Source organism: Oryctolagus cuniculus, chromosome 11 (genome assembly GCF_964237555.1).
Source record: "Oryctolagus cuniculus chromosome 11, mOryCun1.1, whole genome shotgun sequence".
NCBI classification, from domain to species: Eukaryota; Metazoa; Chordata; class Mammalia; order Lagomorpha; family Leporidae; genus Oryctolagus; species Oryctolagus cuniculus.
In genome coordinates, this window is record NC_091442.1 from 43,719,725 (window position 1) to 43,745,356 (window position 25,632).

The following is a 25,632-nucleotide window of genomic DNA, read 5'->3' on the forward strand; positions in this document are numbered from 1 at the left end:
CTGTCTTTTTGCCTCTTGAATAATTACAAAACAAAAGAGAAATTACACAGATCTTGAGCAAGTCATATTGGCTTATTCCTCTGGGCTGGCTGGCTGGCTGGCTTGCTTTCCTAATGTTAAGGCCCTGGAGGTGGTGGCTCATGGTCAGTCCCCAGTCTTGTTACAGTCCTGGCTTTCCCATGTTGAGAGCAGCATGATTCTAAGCCACTTTCCCTTCGCAGAGGAGGCGGCTGGCTGCTCTTCTGTTCTGGGTTTGGTCATGTTAAGTGTGTGTTTCCCCCCTCCCTGGGGAGCTACTTCACCCCTCACTGCACTCTGAGGTCCCTCTGAACATGGGCAGAGGTCTAGAACGTTTCAAGCTCAGGTTTTGAAGCGAGATGAAGGAGTCCGGGTTGAGTCCCTGCCGTAAATGAAGTCACTTCCAGAAGTTCATGTAAAATTGAATTGAATTTATGTTTAAATCCATGAAGTTTTTTCCATAATATGCATTTTCATGAACTTTTTGAAGATCTCACATTTGCATGGCTTTCAAAAGTGTCTTGCACTGACAAAAAGTCAGAGCAAGCGTGAATAGCTCACAGTGCGGCAGCCATCAGCTCTGAGCTCCTTGCTGTCCACTGGGCAGCTTCTGACGGTCCGTAGCCTTCTCATCAGTGCTCCCAGCTGGTGGGAGGACCGGACTGAATCATCTAAACCCTTGGTGCCTTCCAGGGAGGGCCGGGGTGCAGGGAAGGGAAGTCCTTGAGCACAGAGTTGAGCCTCAGAGCTGGAGCCCGGGTAAGGCAGCCAGGCATTTCAGAAAGGGGAGCTGCCACCCTCCCTTCCAGCAGAAATGAGAAGAAACCTTCAGCCAGCTTACATGCCTCTAGCAAGAGATTCCAGGTCCAGGGGAGGGAACACTGCCCTCTCTTGCTTACTCAGTTCTCAGACTGAGATGGTTTGGGGTCCCCAGCTGAATATGCCATGTTCCATGTGGCTGTCTTGGGTGAAGATGCACCCTGCTAGCCATGGTTTGGAAGACTTGATTCCTGCTCTGGCCCTGCCCTCCAGGGAACTGTGCCCCAGAAGATGTAGGGATCTCAGCTGGGGACAAGAGAGCTGGACTGGAGCGTCTGCGACTCCTGGCTTCATGCACTACTCGCCCCACTGTCTCTTCCCCATGTCCACAATCTGTTCACCTTCCATAGCTGTGCTTCCCTGATGACTCAAGTCCTTCTCTGAACTCAAATCTCTTAGCGGCCACACCCCCACAGCGCTGTGCATTTTTAATTTCTCCTTTGTGAACACCTTCTCTGTTCTCAGAATACAGCACCAGAGCTTCCATTTGCAGCAGTTTGATTTTATCTTTATCAAAGGTGTTTGGATACATCTTCCCCCTCTAGGTTATGGGTTGTTTGAGAAAAGGGCAGTAGTCTTTATAACTCTCACAGGGTCAGGGGTTGATCAAATAGAACATTTGTCTTCAGACCCTTGACTTAAAATGCGATCAAGGACCCACCTTATTCATCTCTGTGGTAGACACGAGATGCGTGCCCAGGGTCCCTCTGGGAGAGGGACTTGTCTCCAACCCTTGGGAGTACGACCAGCAGGTGGCTGCCATCCATCAGCTCCGTTAGTGTCTGTCTTGGCTGCAGCGAGCCAGCTGACCTGCAGTCAGCCTTTCCAGGGACAGCCTGTGTCAAGTGACAGAGCCACTTGGCCTTTTCAGCCAGGGAAGGGGCAACTTGGAAGGCGGTATTCATTTGTTCCAGAACTCCCTGCCATGCTGGCTGAGGCACTGTTGGGCCTGCTTCACAGTTTGGCTTCTCCTTCTGCCTGTTCCCACTTGTTTCCTTTTCCTTTCACAACCTTGGTCCCTAATAGGCATTTAACTCCCCAAATTCTTTTTTTTTTGACAGGTAGAGTTATAGACAGTGAGAGAGAGAGAAAGAGAGAGAGAGAGAGAGAAAGGTCTTCCTTCCGTTGGTTCACCCCCCAAATGGCCGCCATGGTCGGCGCTGCACCGATCCGAAGCCAGGAGCCAGGTGCCTCCCCCTGGTCTCCTATGCGGGTGCAGGGGCCCAAGAACTTGGGGCATCCTCCACTGCCCTCCCGGGCCCAAGCAGAGAGCTGGACTGGAAGAGGAGCAACCGGGACTAGAACCCGGCACCCATATGGGAAGCTGGCGCCACAGGCAGAGGATTAACCAAGTGAGTCACGGTGCCAGCCCCTAACTCCCCAGATTCTGTCTCAGTGACTGTTTCCTCTTTAAGTCTACACCTGTGACAATGTCTGCCCAAGAATGGAGGCTGGTGAATACTGGTCCCATAATCCATCCATCTGAAACTAGATACTGTCAGATGAACACATGGGGCTACAGGGCTGGAGTCAGTGTGCTCTCTTCTCTGGGTGGCCCCTGGTTTAGCTCAGGAACTGTTCCTCTCTGACATTTCTGCATGAGTAGCAGTTACCTACAGCTAAGTAACGAACCATCCCTAACCCAGGGTCTTCAGGTCAGGGGTCCTCAGCTCAGCAGGAAGTGTCTTCTGAGGTTTTCTAGATTCCCTTAGGCATTTGCCTGTCTTCTGTAGACTGAGTAAGCAGTGTGGCCGATGTCAGCTCTCCCTTGCTGTGCCCCAACTGCTGGCCAGTCCAGTCTAGCTGTGGGCATTTTCTGAACCATCTCTCATTCCAGGGAAGTCTATTCCAGGCTTATTATCATGGCAGAGGCAGGTGTTCAGGAAAGAGTGGCAGTCCAGTGCTGTGGCGTAGTGAGTAAAGCTGCCATCTCAGTGCCAGCATCCCATATGGGCACTGGTTCGAGCCCCAGCTGCTCTACTTCCAATTCAGCTCTCTGCTGTGGCCTGGGAAAGGAGTGGAAGATGGCCCAAGTCCTTGGGCCCCTTTACACCCACATGGGAGACCCAGAAGAAGCTCCTAGCTCCTGGCTTCGGATAGGCCCATTCCATAGCTATGTCAGCCATTTGAGAAGTGAACCAGCAGATGAGATAGAGTGAACCTCCCTGCCTCTGCCTCTCTGTAACTCTGTCTTTCAAATAAATAAACTAAAAAAAAAAAAAAAGAAAAGAAAAGAAAAGAAAAAGAATGAATGGCAGCTGCAAAGCCTCTGGAGGCCTAATTTTAGAACTCAGATTCCATTCTTTCTTTCTTTTTCTTTTTTCTTTCTTTTCTTTTCTTTTCTTTTTTTTTTTTTTTTTTTTTGACAGGCAGAGTTAGACAGCAAGAGAGAGAGACAGAGAGAAAGGTCTTCCTTCCATTGGTTCACCCCCCAAAATGGCTATGGCCGGCACTGCGCCGATCTGAAGCCAGGTGCCTCCCCCTGGTCTCCCATGTGGGTGCAGAGCCCAAGGACCTGGGCCATCCTCCACTGCCTTCCTGGGTCACAGCAGAGAGCTGGACTGGAAGAGGGGCAACCGGGACAGAATCCAGTGCCCCAACCAGGACTAGAACCCAGAGTGCCAGCGCAGCAGGCAGAGGATTAGCCTAGTGAGCCATGGCACCGGCCTAGATTCCATTATTTCTGCCATATTCTGCTGGCCAAAGCAAATCACAAGACTTGAACCCAAGATGTGAGGAAACAGACTCTGTCCTTTGGCAGAAGAAGGAATAAAATCACAAAGAAAACAAGTGGAGTGCCGAGGACTTTTTGGGGCGGTGGAAATACTCTGAGTGTCACAGTGGTGGGGACTGTGCCATTGTCCATTCACCACAGTCCTTAGACCCCGCAACACTGAGTGTGGATTCTAACCTGAACAGTGGGCTTTGGGTGATGGCGATGGAGTGATGTAGGCTCATCATTTCTAAAAGATGTACCACTCTGGCAGGGATGTAGACAGTGAGGGGGGCTGTGGGAATGTGGGACCTCTCTGTACTTTCCTGTTACTTAGAAAATAGCAAGAGAAGGGAATGTTTGGACTCATAATGACTTGAGTACTCTATACTGGTTCACTTGCTTTTTATTTTTTAAGAGTAATTTATTTGCAAGACAGAGTTAGAGAGAAGAAGGGACACACACACACACACACACACACAGAGAGAGAGAGAGAACATACTTCCATCTGCTGGTTCACTCCACAGTGGCTGGGCCATCTGGATCTTTCACATGGGTGGCAGGGGCCCAAGCACTCTGGGCCATCTTCTGCTACTCTCTCAGGTGCATTAGCATGGAGCTGGGTTGGAAGTAGAACACCCAGGACTCAAACCAACACTCACAGGGGACACTGGCTTTGCAGGCAGCTGCTTAACTTGCTGCACCACAATGCTGGCCCCATAATGGTTCCCTTTCTGTTTCTGTCTCACTCTGTATGTCACACACACAAAGCCACCAAGGGGAGACTTCTTTCCTTCGTCCTCCCTGACACACTGTAGGGTGCCAGAGTGAGGACTGTGAAAACAGGATCCAGGCGCCTCTTCCACACTGCAAGCCACAGTGGAATGCCACTGGGAATGCAGACACAGCCATGGCCACCACCTCTCCCTCCACCTCCCAGTTGGGTGGAGCAGTCACGCGGTCTTACTGAGGGACACCAGTCCTTTACTCCTCCATTCTGTTACTCACCAAAGCTGCTGTGTGGTTCTTGACAGCACCTTACAGGAGACCTATATGTAAGTCATAAGCTCTGTGTGAATTCTGTCTCCAGAGTTGCTGGCTCTGGGATTGTTACAGAACTTCTCTTCCAATCCTTTTCTCTCTCGGGTCCTGGCCTCCTCTCTTCCTCCTCTTCTTTTGTAATTTTATTTTTCATTCCAGTGTATTGATTTAAAAACTTTTGGCATTAACTTTGAAATTAACATACAATAATCTTGACTTTTGGGGCACAGATTGAGTTTTTGGCACACAATCCTATGATTGTCAACACATGTATGGATTAACGTACCTACCACCACAGTCAGGGTGGAAACAGATTCCATTGCTCTCAAAAAACTCCCTCATGCTAACCTTTTATAGTTTCACCCTCCCACTAGCCCTAGCCCTTGGCAGCAACTGATCTGTTTTTCATCACTAATTTTGTACTTCTGCGAATGTCAAATAAATGGACTCAGACCCATCAAAGCTTTTGAGACCGGCCTCTTCGACTCAGCAGAACAGCTTTGAAGTTCATCCGAGTTGACGTGAATATCAAAAGCTCATTTTTCCCCTCTTGATAGGTAACATCCATCATATAGATGTACCAATTTGTTTACCCGTTCGCACATTGAATTGGCTTGCGTTCGTTTTGGAAGATTATGAATAGAACTTCTGTAAACAGTGGAGTACAGGTTTTTGTGTGAATATAAAGTTTTCATTTCTCTGGGATAAATCCTTCTAGAAGGAATTACTGGTTCATGTGGTACGCTCAGCTTCCTAAGTAACTGCCACACTGTTTTCCAGAGTGGCTGAACAATTCTGGATTTCTCCCTGTAAGGATTTCCACATCCTTGAAAGCACTTGGCATTATCAGCAAGTTTTAGAAAAGCAACAGCTTTATTGAGATATCATTTATGTGCCATCAAATTCACACATTTAAAGTGTACACATTCAGTTATTTTTTGCATGTTCACAGATATTTGTGATCATTGCCACTGTCAATTTTAGAACATGTTATCACATTGAAAATAAATCCTGTGCCAGTTAACTAAAACTTCCCTAACTTCTCCAGCCCTAATCAACTCCAATGTACCCTTGTGTCTATATGCTCGCCTATTATGGACGTTTCATTTAAAAGTAATTATATACCATATGGGCTTTGCTTTCACTGAGCATAATGTTTTCTAAGTCCATCCATGTTTAGCATATATCATTATTTAATTCTTGTTTATGTTCCAGTAATATTCCATCATATGATTGGATATACCACAGCTTATTTATTTATTCACTGGTTGATAGATATTTGGGCTGTATCTACTTTCTGGCAACTAGGAGTGTTGCTGTTGAGAACATGCATGTTTTCATTCCTCATCGCTGTATACTGAGGGATAGAATTGCTTGATCATAAGTTAACTATATTTTTAAGCATTTAATGAGTTACCAACCAATTTACAAAATGTTAGGACTTTTACATGGTTCCAATTCTCTATAGCCTCATCAATACTTGTTATCATCTGACTTTTTGATTATAGCTGTTGTAAGAATTGGTGCCTTCTTGGGTTTTTGATTTGCATTTCCCTGAAAACTAATGACATTGAGCATATTTTCATGTGCTTTGCTGTCCATTTGTGTCTATTTGGAGAAATGTCTACATCCTCTGCCTATTTTTAAATTAGGTAGTTTATCATTTTGTGGTCAAGGTGTGAAATATCCTTATATATTCTAGATGCAAGTTTGTCATCTGATATTTGATTTGTGAATAGTTTCTTCCATTCTGTGGCCTTTGCACTTTCTTGGAATGTCTTTTGATGCATCCATGTTTTTTTTGTTAGTTTGTTTGTTTGTTTATTTTTTTATTTTTTATTTTTTTGACAGGCAGAGTGGACAGTGAGAGAGACAGAGAGAAAGGTCTTCCCTTGCCGTTGGTTCACCCTCCAATGGCCGCCGCGGCCGGCGCGCTGCGGCCGGCGCACCGCGCTGATGCGATGGCAGGAGCCAGGAGCCAGGTGCTTTTCCTGGTCTCCCATGGGGTGCAGGGCCCAAGCACCTGGGCCATCCTCCACTGCACTCCCTGGCCACAGCAGAGGGCTGGCCTGGAAGAGGGGCAACCGGGACAGAATCCGGCGCCCCGACCGGGACTAGAACCCGGTGTGCCGGCGCCGCAAGGCGGAGGATTAGCCTAGTGAGCCGCGGCGCTGGCCGCATCCATGTTTTTAACTGATGAAATCCTATCTACTTTTTATTTTGTTGTCTGGATTTTTGGTGTCAAATTTAAGAAACTATTGTTACATCCAAGCCATGCGGATGTGTGCCCCCAAGTTTTCTTCTAAGAGTTTTATACTTCTATCTATTAAATTTAGGCCTGTGGTTCATTTTGAGTTAATTTTTATGTATTCCATGAAGTAAATTCCCAGCCGCATTCTGCTGCATCTCAGCATTCAGTTGTCTGAAGATCATAGCTGAAGACTGGTTATTTTCTCCACTGAATGCTCATGACATCCTTGCCCTAAATCAATTTCCCATGGCTCTATGGGGATTCCTGGATATAGAATGCTATTCCATTGTTCAATATATCTGTCCTTATGCCAGCACCTTATTGTTTTTATTAGCTTTGTAGAAGTTTTGAAGCCAGGAATTTTGGCTCTTCTTGGTCTTAAGGGGAAAGCTTTTAGTCTTTCCCCATTGCGTGTGGTGTTAACTGTGGATTTTTTTTTCTGTCTCTTGCTGAGGTTTGCTATCTTTGCACTCATTTCAAGAGTGTTCCAACTTGTTGCACCATTTTTATAAAACCTGTTAAGTCTTCATCAGATAATCCCAGCTTCTGTGTCATCTTGGTGTTTTCACATGCTGATTGCCTGTTCCACGAAGAATCACGATTTCCTTGGCTTATCATATGTCACACACTTTGCGATTACATGCTGGACATTTTGAACATTTACATTGGGAAATTCTGCACTTTAATCATATGCAGAGTGGTGATGTTTTTGTGATGCTCCACAATCAGCCTTTTACAAGTTCTGAACAGTCTCTGTAGGCTATGGCTTCAATGTCCGTGACATTTTCACATTCTTGCAGTGCTGCCTGTATCTGTCTCACATGTGTCTCTTCCGGTTTATCTGGTCTCTGAGGGGTGGTGTGTCCCATGATTCAGTTCTCCAAGTCTATGGGGTGCTGTTTAGGGTCAAATCCGTGCGTGCACAGATTGTGCCTGGGCTCAAGCGTCGTAACCAACTTATGTGGGAGATTTTCTTGAGCTCTGCCCTTTGGGACTTCCTAGTACTGAGTTCCTAGTTGCTCCCTTTTTTAAGCCCTTCAGACAGAACCTGGCATTTTATTTATTCTGTTCTGCCACACCCTCCTCCCAGGCACACCCACGTCTGGGTTCAAGTAGTAGAACGAGGGAGAAAAAAAGCCAAAGGGGTTCCCCTACACATGTGGGCTCAGGGCTCTTCATGAGGGTTTTAGGATCGAACAATCACTTGCCACTGTTTTCAGAATCTCTGAAAGCTGCAGTGTGAGAGGACGGACAAGGGGAGGTAGGGAGGGTTTCCTCTCTCTCTCTCTCTCTCTCTCTCTCTCTCTCTCTCGGAGCGGTTAGACGATCCCCTTCTCACTCTTAAGGTGGATGGAGGGCTCCTCCTGGGGCTGTCTTTGTCCACGCAGGTACCCACGTCCATTTGTTGGGCTGCACTGAGTTCAGACCAGGGAATATTGTGGGAAAGTAAAATGGCACGGCTGGTTCACTGGGACTTGAATTTTTACTTACGGATCTTGCTGCCACCGTTTACTTTCCAGAGCCCTTAAGTGGTGGCCGCATGCATTCTGTGCAGGTGACAGCTCAGTTCAGCAGCAGCAGGGCTGGAGTGCTGATGCCAGCCTGTCTCATGCTGCAACTGCTCCTGGGCCCGCTGTATGCCTGCCGGTCACACTCATCCCTCTCTTCTCACGGAGAAGAACTAGGCCTCTGCCCCACTGCACTGTTCCTTTATCTGCTCCTGAGGCGTCTTCCAAAACTAGCAAATTCCAGTAAAAACTCTGATTAAACCCGACTGAGAGTGATGTCAACCACAGAAGCCACCTAGTGTGCATGGGACAAAAGGCCCAGTCCCTTCCTCTACAGCTATTTGTCAGACGAGGTCCTAAACCAGACTCTGACTCAGCAGGAATTATATAATGAGCACGATTTCAGAAGCAGAGGCCCTGCTGACCCCTGCACACTTTCCACCTTTTCATGCAGACACGAGGAATGAGATAAGGATGATAGCAAAACCGAGCTGTGGTCCTGTGTACACTCAGAATGGTGGGAGAGGAGTATTCAACCCACATTTGCTAAATGAATAGCAATGCACGTTGTACAGCCTTCTTAGAAAGGACTTTTTAGGGAAAAAAATGTTAAAGCAGTCACACATACTTAGGAATTTATGCTAAGGAGAAACCTCCAAAATATAGACTCATATACTCCAAAAGATGATGTCTAGCAGCCAGGCATTGGCCAGAACCCTCAAGTCCCCAAGCTAGGGAACATTTCATTAAATTATGGTGCATAAATATTGCATTATGGAACATAATAGTTTCCAGTGACTATTTTAACTTTGCATAGGAACATACAGAAATGTTTACAATGTAATGACAGATTCATTATCTTTTGCTATGTAATTTTAGCACTTAGCTCGAGTGCTTTTATTTTTACCTGAAAAGAAACAAACAAAACAAAAAGATCCATGAATGCTACCCAGTGAAAGATATAGGAAATAAAGATTTAACAAAATGCTATTAAAGCCCCTAATTAAATAAAAATAAAGACGCTTAATGTTTGTACTTCACTCAGCATGTTAAGAAAAACTCTGCCAGCAACATAAATTTATCTTTTGTATTACTGCTTTATTCAGTTCTCTCATGAAATTTAATAGATTTTTTTACCAGAGATTTTTGGTTTTTTTCCAAGTATGTGAGCATACGATCTCCAAGTGAAATTAATTTTCCCTCCTCACCGTTAATATTAGTGCTGAGTATTTTGTCTTAGAATATTAGGAAAACAAAATTGAATAACAGCAGTGATATAAACAATTCTCTACTCCAGCATCATTTATATAGTGTATTATATGAGCACTGTAAAGGAGAGAATGATGCGATTATAGCAAATCACATTTAGCAACGTGAGAAGGCATATTATGAAATTCCATGTTTAATCCTTATAATAGGAGAGTAAAAAAATTTAACAGAAAAAGTATTTTCCCCAAGCTACTGACAAAACCTTATTTTGTGTATCACTACAAAAAAAACCTATTTAAAGTCATTGCATGTAGTAACAATATTTGTGTAATTTAATTTAATAAATTTAGTTAATAAATTATTGTGTTAAATTGCATATTTTTGAGGATTCTTATGACTTATTTTGTTTAAAAGTTCATCTGCTTGTTCCATGTCTGTGGGTTTTTGTTTACCTGAGGCTTTGGAGGTTTTCTTCTTCTTCTTTTTTTTAAGATTTATTTATTTATTTATTTATTTGAAAGTAAGAGTTATACAGAGAGAGAGAGAGAGAGGTCTTCCATCTGCTGGTTTACTCCTCAATTGGCCACAATGGCTGGAGCTGCGCCGATCCAAATCCAGGAGCCAGGAATTCCGGGTCTCCTACATGGGTGCAGGGACCCAAGGACTTGGGCCATCTTCTACTGCTCTCCCAGGCCATAACAGAGCTGGATCAGAAGTGGAGCAGCTGGGACTTGAACTGGCGCCCATAAGGGATGCCAGCACTGCAGGCAGCGGCTTTACCTTCTACACCACAGCACTGGCCATGAAGATTTTCTTCTATTGTTCCTTCTAGAAGCTTCCTAGCTTTACACTTGGAAACATGATCTATTTTTACACCAGCAGGTTAGATTGGGATTCACTGTTTTGCATATGGACGTCAATGACTTTTTTGACAAGAGTATGATGCTTCACTTAATTTTCTTTTGTGTCTTTTGTAAAAAGTCAGTTGGTCATGTCTGTGTGCATCTGTCTTTGGACTCTCATTGTGTCTTAATTACTGTGGTTTTACTAAAAGTAAGTCTTAAAATCAGTAGTATGTTTTCTTTATGCTTCTTCTAAATCATTTGGACTATTCTAGTAAGTCTGCCTTTCTCTATGTAAATGTTAGAATCAGTTTGACCAAACCTTCAAAAAAATTCTTTTGGGATTATGACTTAAATTACCTAAATTCTGAAAAAATCAACTTATTAAAAATGTATTCATTTGGGAATTGAACCATCTACATTCCTGGAATAAAATCTTCATAGTCATAACATATTATTTTTTAATATAGTGCCAGATTTAAATTTGCCAATGTTATCTATATTCATAGTTAACCTAGTTTGTTTATTTCTTTGCTTTATGATAGCCTGTCCATATCTATATATCTATCTATATCTATATCTATACATATATGTATGTTTTCTAGAACAGTCAAGCAAACTCGATTAAATGGATTTGAAAAGGTTTCTTTCTCTATGATCGGAGAAAGGTTAATATTGGAATTATCTGTATTTCTCTGTAGACTTTCTAACTCTCTGCATGTCCAAAAATATCTCCCTTTTGCCTTGACAGATGCCTTATCTCATGGCTGGGTATAAGATCCTTGGAATGCGGTATCTTCAAACATTCTTCCACACTCTCACCTCCAGTACTGAAGACAAGGTGTCTGATGTTCACTTATCCTTTTTCCATAGTGAGTAAGCTGTCATTTATTACTATAAGCATGTAAGATTCTCTTTTCTATAATTGGAATTCAGGAACCATCAGGAAATGTTATTAGGGATATAACATTTTTCAAAAAGTATAATTAATTTTACTTGGGGACTCTGTTGCCCTTTATTTACTTTTTTTTTTTTTTTTTTTTTTTGGAAAGTCAGAATTACAGAGACAGAGAAAAATCTTCCATCTACTGGTTTACTCTCCAGATGGCCATAACAACCTACACTAGGCCAGGCCAAAGCCAGGAGTCAGGAGCTTCATCTGGATCCCCCATGTAGGTACAGGGGCCCAAGCACTTGGCACATCTTAAGCTGCTTTCCCAGGCCACTAGCATGGAGCTGGACTGGAAGTGGAACAGCTGGGACTTGAACCGGTGCCCATGTGGGATGCTGGTATCCAGCAGTGGCTTCACCCACAGTGTTGGCCCCCCTGATGCTCTTTTTAATCTGAAGATTCAAAACGTTTTTGATTTCCTTATTCACTTCTCCATCTGTTTTCTCCCGTTAGGAAACTTTTATTATTTGCATTCAGATATCCTGCATCTTTCTTCCAAGTCCTTTTGCTTAATTTCTTGTGAAGTCTACATTATTTATAATATACCTCTTCCACTTGACCCTCCAGAATAGTAATTTGCTTTTTTTTTTTTTTTTTTTTGACAGGCAGAGTGGACAGTGAGAGAGAGAGTCAGAAAGAAAGGTCTTCATTTGCTGTTGGTTCACCCTCCAATGGCTACTGCGGCCAGCGCACCACACTGATCCGAAGGCAGGAGCCAGGTGCTTCTCCTGGTCTCCCATGGGGTGCAGGGCCCAAGCACTTGGGCCATCCTCCACTGCACTCCTGGGCCACAGCAGAGAGCTGGCCTGGAAGAGGGGCAACCGGGACAGAATCTGGCGCCCTGACCGGGACTAGAACCCGGTGTGCCGGCACCGCAAGGTGGAGGATTAGCCTATTGAGCCGTGGCACCAGCCCAAGTAATTTGCTTTTTAGCAAAGAATATTCTCTTCTCACTTCGTCTATTGCACTTGTAATTTCAGAAATAAGTATTCTCCTTCTAGAAAATCTTTTGTTCTTTGTTAAACTGAATGCCTTTAGGAGTTCTCATTTATTTTTCATTTAGGTTCATCTGACTCTTCCGTTAGCTCTATTTTGGTAATAGTCATCTGCTCCCCTTGTTAAACTTTGCCTTCTCCCTCAGGTTGCTGAAGCTCCTTAATTTGGTGCTTCTGAGCCCTGGCCACACATGAAAAACACACTCTAGGGAAGTTTTAAAACTCCAGTGCCCATGACACAGTGAAACCAATTAATGAAGAATTTCTGACATGGCAGTGCAGGCATCAGTCGCTTTTAAAGCTCCCCAGGTGACTCCAGGGAATCAGCCAAAAGTAGGCATCACTTTCTTAAAAGGGTCTTGTTGTATTTAGCCATTGCCTTAGGATCTGTGCAGGTTGTAACCTTGGTGCCTCAACTGACAGATGGTAGAAGGGACAGGAGCTTTTGCTCTTAGGAGGTAGTGAGCAAAGTCCTGGAATCCTGGGCTTTCTGTGCTGGAGGAGCCTGTCTGCCCTGAGAGCTCTCAGCGGACAGTGACAGCCCTGCCCCATGCAGAGGGACTGGGATCAGTGCACACTGGTTTGCAGCGCCAGCCCCAGCCCTACCCCCTGTTGCTAGCAGTCTGTGCACCAGGATGCCGTGCCAGAGGAGTGAACAGGTGATGGCTTTTCAGGGCAGAGTTTCTCTCTGCAGTTGACGGTTGGGACTGGCTGGCACGTTATTCTGGCTGGGGAGCTGAGAAGATGAGCCATTTGTGCATGTAAGCCATCACAATTCCAGAATCGTAGCTGAGAGTCCTCTGGACAATTCAGACATGATCACAGTGGAGACTTTCAGGGCCAGACCATCAGTGTCAATGTAAAATTCAATAGCTCTGATTTGGGTGCATAAAAATATCTCATGCCAGGGGACAGCGCTGTGGCGCAGCTGGTAAAGCTGCCACCTGCAGTGCTGGCATCCCATATGGGCGCCAGTTTCTGTCCTGGCTGCTCCACTTCTGATCTAGCTCCCTGCTAATGTGTCTAGGAGAGCAGTGGAGGATGGCCCAAGTGCATGGGCTCCTGCACCCATCTAGGGGACCTGGTGGCTCCTGGATTCAGTCTGACCCAGACTCTGCCAATTGTGGCCATTTGGGATTGGAGCAGTGGGTGGAAGATTTCTCTCTCTTCTCCCTCCCTCTATCTCCATCACTGTGCCTTTCAAATAAATAAAATAATCTTTTAAGAAACTTTTGAAAAATGGAGTTAAAGATGTTACTTTTGGTACAAAAATATTTTTATTAGTATATATGAGGGACCTTCATAAAGTTTAAGGCAAATGTATATTATGAAAAAACTATGCAGGGGGCTGGTGCTGTGGCGTAGCAGGTAAAGCTGCCGCCTGCAGTGCTGGCATCCCATATGGGCGCCAGTTCCAGTCCTGACTGCTCGACTTCCAATCCAGCTCTCTGCTGTGGCCTCAGAAAGCAGCAGAAGATGGCCCAAGGCCTTGGGCTCCTGCACCCACGTGGGAGACCCAGAGGAAGCTCCTTGCTCCTGGCTTCTGATTGGCGCAGCTCTGGCCTTTGTAGCCAATTGGGGAGTGAACCAGCAGATGGAAGCCCTCTCTTTCTCTCTCTCTCTCTCTCTCTCTCTCTCTCTCTGTCTATGCCTCTCTGTAACTCTGCCTTTCAAATAAATAAATAAATCTTTTTTAAAAAACTATGCATGAATTTCAATTTTTGTGCAGCAAAATGAACTACAAGGTTATGTATGTATGTATTTATTTACTTGAAAGATGTAGAGAAAGAAACAAGAGATCTCTCATCTACTGATTTACTCCCCAAATGCCTGCAACAGCTGGGGCTGGGCCAGCCAAAGCCAGGATCAATTCAGGTCTCAATTCAGAACTCAATTCAGGTCTCTTTCACGTGGATGGCAAGGATGCAGCCACTTGAGCCATCACCTGCTGCTTCGAAGGGCATGCGTTAGCAGGAAGCTACAGTCACAGGTGGGCTGGGACTTGAACCCAGGCACCCTGATCTGGGATGTGGGCATCTCAAGTAGTTTCTCAACTGTTGCACCAGACACCTGCCCCTTAAACTTACTTTTTAATTCCACTAACATTTTTTAAAAAATTTTAACATGTATAGAAATTGTATATGTTTATGGAGTACTATGTGATGTTTCAGTACATGAATGTCCAATCAGGATAAATATATTTCTCTCTTCAAATATTATCATTTCCCTATCATGAAACTCTGAAAAAAATTCATTTTCCCACATATTTTACCATTTTTTAATTCATTTTATTTATTTGAAAGGCATACTGTCAATGAGAGAGAGAGAGAGAGAGACAGAGACAGGCCTTCCATCCACTGGTTTATTCTGCAAATACCCACAACAGTTGGAGCTGGTTGAGATTCAAGCCAGGAGCTGGGAATTCTGTCTGGGTTTCCCATGTGGGTGACGGGGACCCAAGTACTTGAGCCATTACCTTCTGCCTCTCAGGGTACATGTTAGTAGGAAGTTGGATTGGAAGTGCAGGTGGGACTTGAACCCAAGCACTCTGAAACAGGAAGCAGACGTCCTAGGCTGTAGCTTAACCCCGTGTCCCATAACACCTGACCTTCCACACACCTTTTGAGGTACCCTCATAAACTGGCCCTTAATAAACTTTCTTGGGGCAAGCCCCCTTGTGTACCTCCTCCAAATACTTAACCCTTGCAGATCCCCTGAAGACTTTTAGGCCTCCAGCTTCGCCTGCTTTATTGGCTCTGCCGAGATTCCCGTTGAACCTCAGTGACTTGGCTTGGACACCACCTCCTCTGGGAAGCCTTCCGTTTCCCTGAAAGCCTTCCCCTGCAGCCTGGAACTTCTCTCACACATGGAATGTCTTGCCATCCCAGCCCTCCTTACAGGGTGTTGAGGTGCCCGTCTATGTGTTTATAATCCCAGCTAGATGGTAAGATCAATGAAAGCAAGGATTTCATCTTGTAGATGCAGTGCTGAGTATCAAGTCACCTATGCTTGGCAAGACAAGGTGGATACCACCAGCTCACTCACCTGCCCACCAGGAACTTGTGCAGCCTCCAGGTAGCCCCTAAAATCAGGAAGCATCCTGGAAGTTGCCTACAAATGGCTTTCCCCAGAGCATGGGGGATTGGCTGTGGAGCTTGCCACGCAGAGGCCGTGCCATTGAGTTCACGAACCTGAAAAGTGGGTGCCTAGAGAGAGATAGTTTTGAGCAAACACAAGTGAGTTTCCTGAAAATCCACAGTCCATAAAACTGGATCGGGTTTTTATAGCTGCAGTCAACAGGAATGCGTGCTCTAGGTTGCTATCCTTGCCTGACTATTTAATTTCAGGGACTGATGAAAAATGTTTCCAGTGCTGGAATCAATACTTCTGATTATGGCCATATTTTGTGTTTGTCTCTCCCCAGTGGAAATTCTGCCAGTGAAGATGGGAAGATATATGGAAGCCCTGTGTCTCCTGCTATTTCAGCTCTGAAAAGTCTGTCCTCTAATAAAATGCTGCGTTTATTTTGAAGAATTTAAAGTTAGGGGTGTGGGGTAAGAGAAGTGATAAATTGGAGCGCTTGTTCTAAAGCTGTGGCACCTGAACAAACACGGAGCCCTTTACCCACTTCTGCCTCCAAATCTTCTTTCTTTTCTTTCCTATTCTAAGGTGAGGGTGTCCTGCAAAAGCTCTTCCTGTGGTTGGGAAATGTCCCATTTCCCCCTCGATTGAGGCGGCTCTCAAGGAATTCTCATGTAGGATAAGGATGGACCACCTCCTTCAGGAAGACTGGGCCCCCAGCCTCCTCCGAAGGCCAGATGTTGGTATCTCAGTCTAGACTTCCAGGGAAGCAAGAAAAGCAATTCCTCCTCCCTGCTTTTAACTCAATTAGTTTGTGTTTTGCATTGGGCTGAGCAGTGGAAACTTTCTCTCTGCCATTTCTGAGTTTCTCCTCCTTTGAATGTAGGTTGCATCTAAGTTCAAGGAAGCTGTGAAAGTGCAGAGTGTCCAAGGATAGGGCAGTGCAGGGGGCAAAGCTTAATGTCAGTGGTTCCCATTGCACCACCACACATCTCATCCTGCCTGGTTCTTGGTCATTGATTCATACAGATCACTGCCTCCCAGACTTCCAGTCCCACTAATACATCTTTCTGCACTCCAACTGTTGATCCCTCTCTGTCAATCAGAAACTTTTATGTTCTCCTGTCATTGTGCAGGTTGTCTTGGCCCATCTGCTTGGATGCCCCTTGTTGCTTCTCTTCTACCATCGCATCCAGAGGCATGGAGCCAGAGTGTGCAGTTCTGTGTTCTGCAGGAAGTGAGGCACAGAATCCTTGGCTCCCTGGAGTTCCTGTTGCTACCCTGGAATCTTCAGTGAGCTGAGTGGCCCCGCCATGAGAGTGTAGGCCCCTATATGCTACTCAAACATCTACTCACATATCATTGAATGATACAACACTGCCAGTTTTGTTGGTCAGAACTGGCTTAGGGGCTGGTGTTGTGGTGCAGTGGGTTGGGCCACCGTTGCCTGAGACATCAGCATCCCATATGAGCTCCAGTTCGAGTCCTGGAGTTCCAGGATCCTGACTTCTACCTGGCCCAGTCTCAGTCATTGCAGCCATTTGGGGGTGTGAACCAGCAGATGGAATCTCTTTCTCTCTCTCTCTGTCTGTCTCTCCCTCTCTCTCCCTCTCCCCCACCTCTTCTCTCTCCCTCTTTCCCTCTGTATCTCTCTCTCTCTCCCTTCCTATCTTCCTCTAACTCTGCCTTTCAAATAAATAAATAAGAGCTGGCTTAATTGCAACAGATTTATTCTAAACTGAATGGAATAGAATAAATTCAGGGCTATACTGCCAAATCAGAGTATACATTATTCAATCTGTCCATCATCTTTATAAAAATTTTTATTGCAATCTTCCTATAAAGTTTTATTCCTCCTTGGTGATCTTTAGTGGTCTTTTGAAAACTAATCAGGTTTTTGTGCTTGTATATTTTGAACAGTTTGTTTCTAAACTGCTGATACTCTTCATTTGGAAGATTGTCTAGTGGTAAGAAAATGTTCCCAAGTTTTAAAAATATGGAACCAGCAGAGTTTTTAGAGGGAAAATACACAATTTGGAAACAAATCTGCACTTTTCAGAAAAATTTACAGATATCTTTTTTAAAAACTGTTCCCTCTATAACACACATTTCTGCTTTTTTTTAAAGCTTCTTTTCATTCTATGTTTAAATGTCATCTTTGCCTTGAGTGGACAGGTTGGGCATTTTTTTTTGAAAATGAAGATGTTTGTTAGATTGCAAAGCAGTGACAGCCACTTGTCATTGCAGGAAAGGTCAGCATATTTGAAACACTCGTCTGTTTGTAAAAGAAAAGTCTATAACTCATCTTTAAATTTGACAAATCGTTTAAGTACTTTGCCGTGAGATTCCAGACAAATCTTTATGTGTCACAAAAAGAATTTCAAGGTCGGTCCCCTTCTATTCTGAACTATTGTAAGGATTCTACTTGATGTTAAAGGCCTTCATTTTATGCGGTTTGCAAGGTCGCTGACGTTCTGTAGTCCCAATTTCACTGCTGCACCGTTGCGGTGAGGGTTTGCCTCTGAATGATTCAGTGTGCAAGCATGCTTCGTGGGCAATGCTGTCTTGGCAGTCGTAGCCCAGAATTCCTTTTTAATCTCCTAAGACATTGTATTTAATAAAGAAATCAGTTGTTAAGATTGTATCTCTCCCCACATCACATCTTTACTCCTACAACTTGCTGAAAGTACTTCCTTGTGGATTTCATTATTGAAACTGATCCTGTGAGTTAAAATGCGTGAGAAACATCTGTACTGGATGTGTTCATAATGTCATATGCAGAATGCTTGTTCCAGTGCTCCTGTCTACAATGGTGTTCCTGGGACTACTCCGATGGTGCTTGCTGACCAACGGATGCGACTTAGTGTGTTGCCCTGATGTTTTCTGTGCACTTTTAGTCAGTTTTTCTTGTTGAGGGAAGACAAGTGTCCTTCCATAGCTAATTGGCTTTTTTGGGTCCACTAGTAGCTAAAACACTGCTTTTGAAATTTTGTGAAGTCCCAGATGCAGACTTCAAATATAACTAAGGAAAAGTCAATGTTTGCATCTTGTTGTGATTTTCAAAAAACGTGTTGTTCAGTGGAATGGTTTCACCCAGCCATTTTCCACTGAATTAATCTCTAAGCAAGTGATTTGGATAATGTTCTTTTAAGGGAGGAACAAGGGTGTCCCTAGCTAAGACCATTTCAGATGCACAGGGGTGAGCTAACTCTGTTAGATTCTGTAGATGTTTTGGGTCTTTAAGATTCAGTTTCCTGGAATTCCAGTTGCGAAGGACTTAAGCTTAAAAAGTCAATGAGCCCTGTGCATTAGAGAATTCCCATCCTGCCTTTGGGATCCGGAGTGGGAGGTGCCTGGAGATGGGTCTGTTGGAGATGCCCTACCGTGTGATACTGTAACCATTGGAAGGATACAGTTCTTCTCTGTGGCTTTGATAAATATACAATCAATTTAAATATTTCATTAGTAACATCTCTTCTCATCCTGCAAAGAAGTATCTCATCTAACCCTTGGGTGTGGTCTCTTCACTCTGGAGGTCATTGGTTCAAGGACACAAGATAATCACTGTGCTTTACCTGTTTTGAGTCTTTGTGCCAATAGAACCTTTGTATAAAGAACCAAGGAATTCTGGGGGAGCGGTGATTGTGAAGTCCGGTTTGTTTGGTACTGATGGAGTCAGTCAAGTACTGCTGCCTCTGTGCTGCAGCGTTCTTGTACAGAACTTGATCTGTTTTAACGAGGGTGCTCCAGCAACTGAGGCTGCTTTCTGCTGGGTTACAGAAAGAAAGGCACGCAGAGCAGAGCCAGATCCCCTCTGGAGCATGGAGCCAACCTCTGCTGAATCCAGCAGAGCCCCAAGTTGTGGGGAGCAGGGCCTGTCTCCCGCAACATGGCGAAATAAGTACTGAGACTACCGAGACTAGACTAGACCACTGAGACTATTAAGACTAACTCTATGCATCTGATCTCCCATCATATGGCGCTGAGAGAGTAAACAAATCTTACACAGCTGCTTCGTTAATTAGCTGATTCCTGGCCCAACCCCTTAAAAGGGGGAGAGAGACAACATGTGCGCCGTGCCCCCCTAAGAGAGTCGGTTGGAGAGCTCGCCGCTGCTGCTCCTCCGCGGAGGCGGGGGAGCGGCAGCAAACCCGGGAAGGACCGGGGAGAGAAAACAGCGCAGGGTCCGGTGTCGTTCCTCCGCGAGTGGGGGGAGCGACACTGAGTGGCCTGCAGACCTACGTAGTGTCACAGCAGACTAATGACAAACAGTGAACATTTGCAAGTGAGTCCGTGAGCACGCTCAGCATTGAGTGTAACCTTCAGGGCTCTTGCTCCCTCCTACCCTAACATCTATGAAGAGTTACTAACACACAGGTGCTTGGAGGTTCTGCTCAGAATTACCTGGACATGTGCCTTTGTTCCCAAAATATGTTGGTGTCTGGCAGCTGTGTCAGACTAGAAGCTAGTCCCTAAGAGGTGCTATTATTTTTCATCATTCACAACTTTGAGATGAAAGATGTACCCGTCTGGGGCTGATCAGAGCAGAGCCGTGAACTTATTCTGCCGCAATGCAGGGTTTCCTGTAAGCACCAGGACGTCTGTGCACGTGGTAGGGGCTGGGGAGCAGTGATCTGAAGGCTGACACTGAGCTCAGGGCTAGAAAGCGAGGGACCTGTGAGCCCGTCTGACGTCTGAGAAGTCACCTGGGCTGGTTCCCAGAGTGGGCGTGTCCAGTGAGGCCCGTGAGACTCCCAGGTGTGACAGAGCTGATGCAGTTGCCATTGAGACATTCCTTACCCACACCTGGAACCTCTCGGGGAAGGGAGTGTGGAGAGATGTGGCTCCAGGGGCGGGTGTTTGGCCTAGTGGTGAAGCCCAATTTGATACTGAAAGTCCGCTCCTCATCAGATCAGAATAACAAGGACAAAGGTTGAAGATAAGGGAGAGAGGAAGTTTGATCTACCAGTGGGAGAAGAAGCTAGCAGACCTCGGGTCCCAAGAACTGCCATCCCACTCAGTGAGACCATCTTGGACGTCAGCACAGTTCCTTGAGAAACTTGCTTGATGGGTTGACTTTATGGTGTTCTGCACAACCAGGCAGCCACAACATGACATCAGGCCAAAATCTGAAAGAGGCGAAGTCTTGTGTTAAAAGATTCTGACGTTTTGTGCATCAGGATGAAGCCCGCCATCCCAGAGCCCGGGCCTGCCATGTCCTTAGGTACCCATTCCCGGGACTTCACATTCCCTTACAGTCAATGGAAACCTCCTGTCCTGCCGGCCAGGGTGGACCAGGTCACTCTGCTACTTCAGCTGGGCCTCCTCAAGGCAGTTTCTGGAATTCATGAGCAAGGTTGTTTATCTGTTTGAACAGACCCTCTCTGTAGTCATCAGAATATGAAAAGGAAAAGAAAAATGTATCTGGTCTAGTGACAGTTCAGTCCTGTGTCAGAGTACTTGGGTTCATATCTTGGCTCTGGCTCCTGGTTCCAGCTGCCGGCTAACACACACACTGGGAGGCAGCAGTGTCCCCTCAAGCAATCGGGGTCCTGCCGTCCTCGTGGAGGGCCTGTATGGACTCCCCAGCTCTTGTCTTTGGCTCTTCTGTTTGTCTTTTTTAAAAAAATTTTTATTTATTATTTTGAAATATAGAGTTACAGAGAGAGGGGAGATAGAGAGAGAGAGGGGTCCTCCATCCACTGGTTCACTCCTAAATGGTTACAACAGCCAGAGCTGAGCTGATCCGAAGCCAGGAGCCAGGGGCTTCCTCTGGGTCTCCCACATGGGTGCAGGGCCCCAAGCACCTGGGCCATCTTCCACTGCTTTCCCAGGCCATTGCAGAGAGCTGGATCGGAAGAGGAGCAGCTAAGACACAAACCAGCATCTCTATGGGATGTTGGCATTGCAGGCAGAGGCTTAGCCCACTATGCCACAGCACCGACCCCTTGTGTTTGCTTTGAGCTCCAAAGCCCATGCACTTGCACACCTCACAGCTGCCCCTAGAAGTTCAGTTTCCTTGGAGAGGGCGACGCTTCCTATTCATGTATGCTGCTTCAGTCAACTGGAATTTTTGGTAGACTGTAGTAGAAACATATGTATGTAGAAAGAATTCAGTGGAATTTTAGAAATCAAATTGTTTTGATCTTGAAATAAGAAGCCGAGAGAATATTGACCAAATTTTTTCACCAGTAAACACCATTCTTCTCCTGTGCCACTTAGTTTGTTCGTATTTTGCAACAGGAATTCTCGCCACCCTCACCAAGGCTGGTTCCTTGAGAAGCAGGTGTCTGGTTGTCTCTTGATTGCCTCCCTGACCCCAGGCAGCAGGGCCCTGTCAAGCCACATAAAAAACCATCTTTTAATTAGTTAGTGACTTGAAGTTTTTTCACTCCATCACCTGGATTTGCTCAGGAGTATGAAGAAAAAGAGATGGCGGCTCAATATTCTTGTCACAATCCCTTCTCAAACAGGGCCTGACTTCCCTGTGATGTGGAAGAATATTTGCATTTGAGAAAAGCATCTGTTTTGCCTGGTCGCTGGAATTTGCTTTCACTCTCAACCCTATCCAGTCTGTCTCTCCCAGCTTCTAAAAATATAATCGCTTTTTTTTTTTTTTTTTTTGCTCTCCTTTCAACTTGAAACGGACAGAGAATGCAGACATCTTGGACCATTTACACCCAGAGGGCTGTCAGCAGAGGCGCTGGGAGATGGAACACACATACCCGACAAACTGAAATGTTTTGCATTAGCTTGAGCTCCGACAGCCCCCACGTCGGGGAGCAACCACCAGGACTCAACTGCAAATCCCCATTGCTGTGAGAGAGTCCTGTAGACTGGAATAATTGCTAATATTTTCCTGCTTCATAGACTGTGGGTCCAGACAAGCCATTGGGTCGTTGTTAGCCTCTGCTGCTGGGTCAGCCCTGTCTGCCGATTCCACCAGGTGGTAACTATTTCATGACAAGTTTACAGGGGGAAGAAGTCAAAAGTCCACCCTTATTTTAAGTGGATCTCTCCTAACCTCTGCTGGGCTTATTTGGCATTCTGATTGTGACATAGCTGGTCCTAGGGGTGGCCGGGCAGCAGTTCCCTTGTCTGCATTTTTGGCAAAGTTGTTTCTATAAAACATATCACAGGTGCATCTAGAGTCCGTGTCAGATGGAAGCCTTGGAAACCTCGAGAGCAGGTCTGCCTTCTGCCCTGGGCCCCAGGATGGTGTCACACACTAGCCTGGGATGCCTCCAGCAGAGTTGGACAGTTCAGTGTCTTCTGCCTCAGGCACAGCCAGAGCCTGCCTGTGCATGACTTTGTCTCTCACAGCCTTCAAGAGATGCCAGAGCTTGTGTCACCTCTGCTGGCATTCTCCAGTGACTTACAGAAGACAGATCATTTGTGCTGAGCCATGGAGGTCCTCATCCTCATCCTTTTTGTAAGACGTATGGGTTAAAAACTTGGGGACTGGTGTTGTAGCACGGTGAGTTCAAGTCCCAGCTGCTCCACTTCCGATCCAGCTCCCTGCTGATGTGCCTAGGAGAACAGCAGATGATGGCCAAGAACTCAGGTGCCCGTAGCCTATGTGGGAAAACCCAATGAAGCTCCTGCCCCTGGCTTCAGCCTGGCCCAGCCCTGGCCGTTGGGGCCACTGGGGGAGTGGACCAGCAGATGGACGATCTCTTTCTGTCTCTCTCTCTCACTTCCTATAACTCTGTCTTTCAAATAATCTTTTTAAACACCCCCCCCCAAAAAAAACCTAAAAGGTCCATGTACTCTTGTGCACTGCTGGTGGACGTGTGATTGACATGACCACTTTGCTATGCACTGTTACATCTAAGAAAGCAGAGCATGTATGTGTCCTATGACCCAGCAAGTCCATGCCTAGGAAAAAACCTAATAGAAATGGAGGCTTTTGTGCATTGGAAGGCCATGTGTGTCCTAGGGTTGGGTGTTTGGCACGGCCGTTAAAGACACCACTTCATGCACCCACAAATCCGTAGCAGAGTGCCTGTTCTAGCGCTGGGTCCTCTGCTTCTGACCCAGCTTCCTGCTAATGCGCACCCTCGGAGGCAGTAAGTGACGGCCCAAATACCTGGGTTCCTGCCACCCATATGGGAGACCTGGATGGAGTTCCTGGCTCTGGCTTTGACCCAGCCCAGCTCTGGCTGTTCGCAGAATTTGGGGGGAGTGAACCAGCAGATGAAAGATTTTTTTTTATCTCTCTGCCTTTCAAATAAAGTGAAAATAATTGAAGAAATAAGTAAAAGTAGCACTATTTAAAAAAAAAAAAAAAGATAAGAAGACATGTAGTAGAAGGATCTCAGTAGCATTATTTAGAGTTTTCCCAAACTGAAAATCCTGCAGAGGCTCCTCGGCAGAATTGATCAATAGTTTGTGTGCTACTTGTCTGGTACTGTTACCACAGTGGCGAGAATGAAAGAAGTGCGGTTGCATGCCACGACAGGAATGGAGCTCACACACGGAGTGCCGAATGTTGGAAGCCAAGTGCAGCGCGCCTGTTTCTGTGCTTGAATTCCTTACCTGAAGTGTGAGAATAAGAAACATTGATTCATGGCGTCGGAAGCAGGATGGGGGGTGGGATTTGGGGGTGAGGAAGCCCGGGCTGGGGGCCTGACACCATCCTCCCCCTGATTCTGGGGCCTGACTGCACTTGTGTGTTTGTTTTGCATTAACTTCGTCCTCATTTGGGCCCTCTCCTGTACGAATGTGAGACTTTGGTAGTATTAAAAATATGAGAAATAGAAATCCTGTGATGGCAGAGCCAACTTCTCCGTTTTCCTTTCCAAATTGGCTGTCAGCTGACCATAAGCGCTCTTGACAAGCACCCTCTTTCTCACTGTTCTTGGATCCTCTAGTTAATGGGTCCTACTCCACTGCCCAGCTTCAACCACGAACCCTAATCTCATGCTTCTCTCTTCTCTCAACTCCCACCATTCTGGGGTACTCCACACCCTCCTCTGACCTCCCCAGTCCACCAGCATCCCTACACTCAGGACCCGGTGCTTGGCAGGGCTGGCCCTATGCTTCTAAAGCACCTGTGGCCATTGAGGCAAAAACACCTCCTGTCCATGTTTCAATGGCACCTGACGCCCCCTATTTATTCTTCCTGATGAATATTCCTACTTAGTTGTTAAAATCGGGCTGATATAGTAGTAGTATTCTATAATCCGTCCATCCATCCATCCATCCATCTGACTTTCCAGGCAGGTTCCTTGTGAGTGAGAGGACCTTCAACCAGTAGCCCCCAGGGAGTGGTCAGCAGAGTGTTGACCTCTAAGTTTTGAAGAATGGACTGAACTGTTGTTTTTTCTTTTATGGGTAATAACTTGTTTTTTTTTTTTTTTTTTTTTTTTTTTTTTTTTTTTTTTTTTTTTTTCTTGACAGGCAGAGTGGACAGTGAGAGAGAGAGAGACAGAGAGAAAGGTCCTCCTTTTCCGTTGGTTCACCCCCCTAGTGGCCGCTGCGGCCAGTGCACTGCGGCCGGCATACTGCACAGATCCGAAGCCAGGAGCCAGGCGCCTCTCCCGGTGTCCCACACAGGTGCAGGGCCCAAGAACCTGGGCCATCCTCCACTGCCTTCCTGTGCCACAGCAGAGAGCTGGACTGGAAGAGGAGCAACCGGGACAGAATCCGGCGCCCTGACCAGGACTACAACCCAGGGTACTGGCGCCGCAGGCGGAGGATCAGCCTATTGAGCCACGGCGACGGTCACAATTTGTTTCTTGACATAAAGCTGTGGGCATCAAGGATTTATTTAGCCCAGTGGTTTTGCTAACTGCTCTTGTTTCTTAATCAGTCAAAGTCCTTCTTCAAACTCAGTCTACCTTAGGAGAATCAATGCTTATGAGATGAGTGTAGTGGTGTTGGGCAGTGGGGACAGGGGACTATTCTGGACCCTCTCAGGTCCTCCTGAGTGGTCTCCACATGGCTCAGGGTGGGGGCTTTGGGAGCCCAGGTGGGAACACAGTCTGTCTTGTCCCATCTCTTCATTTTGCAGCCTCAGCTCAAGGTCATCCTGGCCACACTGGCAGAGCCACGCGGAGATGCTGCCCCCGAGACCAGGCTCTTTCCCCTTTGCCACAGGAAGAATTCCGTTTTCTGTCTCTGCTTCACATTCAACATCGGTACCTCCTCTGCCTCCTCATGAGACTGCCCCACACACGGTGAACGTTGGGATTGCAGTGT

The 25,632-nt window shown here is 46.0% G+C and overlaps 1 long non-coding RNA gene across 1 annotated transcript in view; it reads left to right on the forward strand.

The window, feature by feature from the left end:
• The window catches only part of LOC127490988 (uncharacterized), a 132,371-nt gene extending 111,404 nt beyond the window's left edge, over nt 1-20,967 (forward strand). The window contains exons 4-5 of the long non-coding RNA XR_007919410.2: nt 11,153-11,273; nt 15,773-20,967. This is a non-coding gene — a long non-coding RNA (uncharacterized lncRNA). The remainder of the gene's footprint in view (nt 1-11,152; nt 11,274-15,772) is intronic.
• The last annotated feature ends 4,665 nt before the right edge of the window (nt 20,968-25,632 follow it).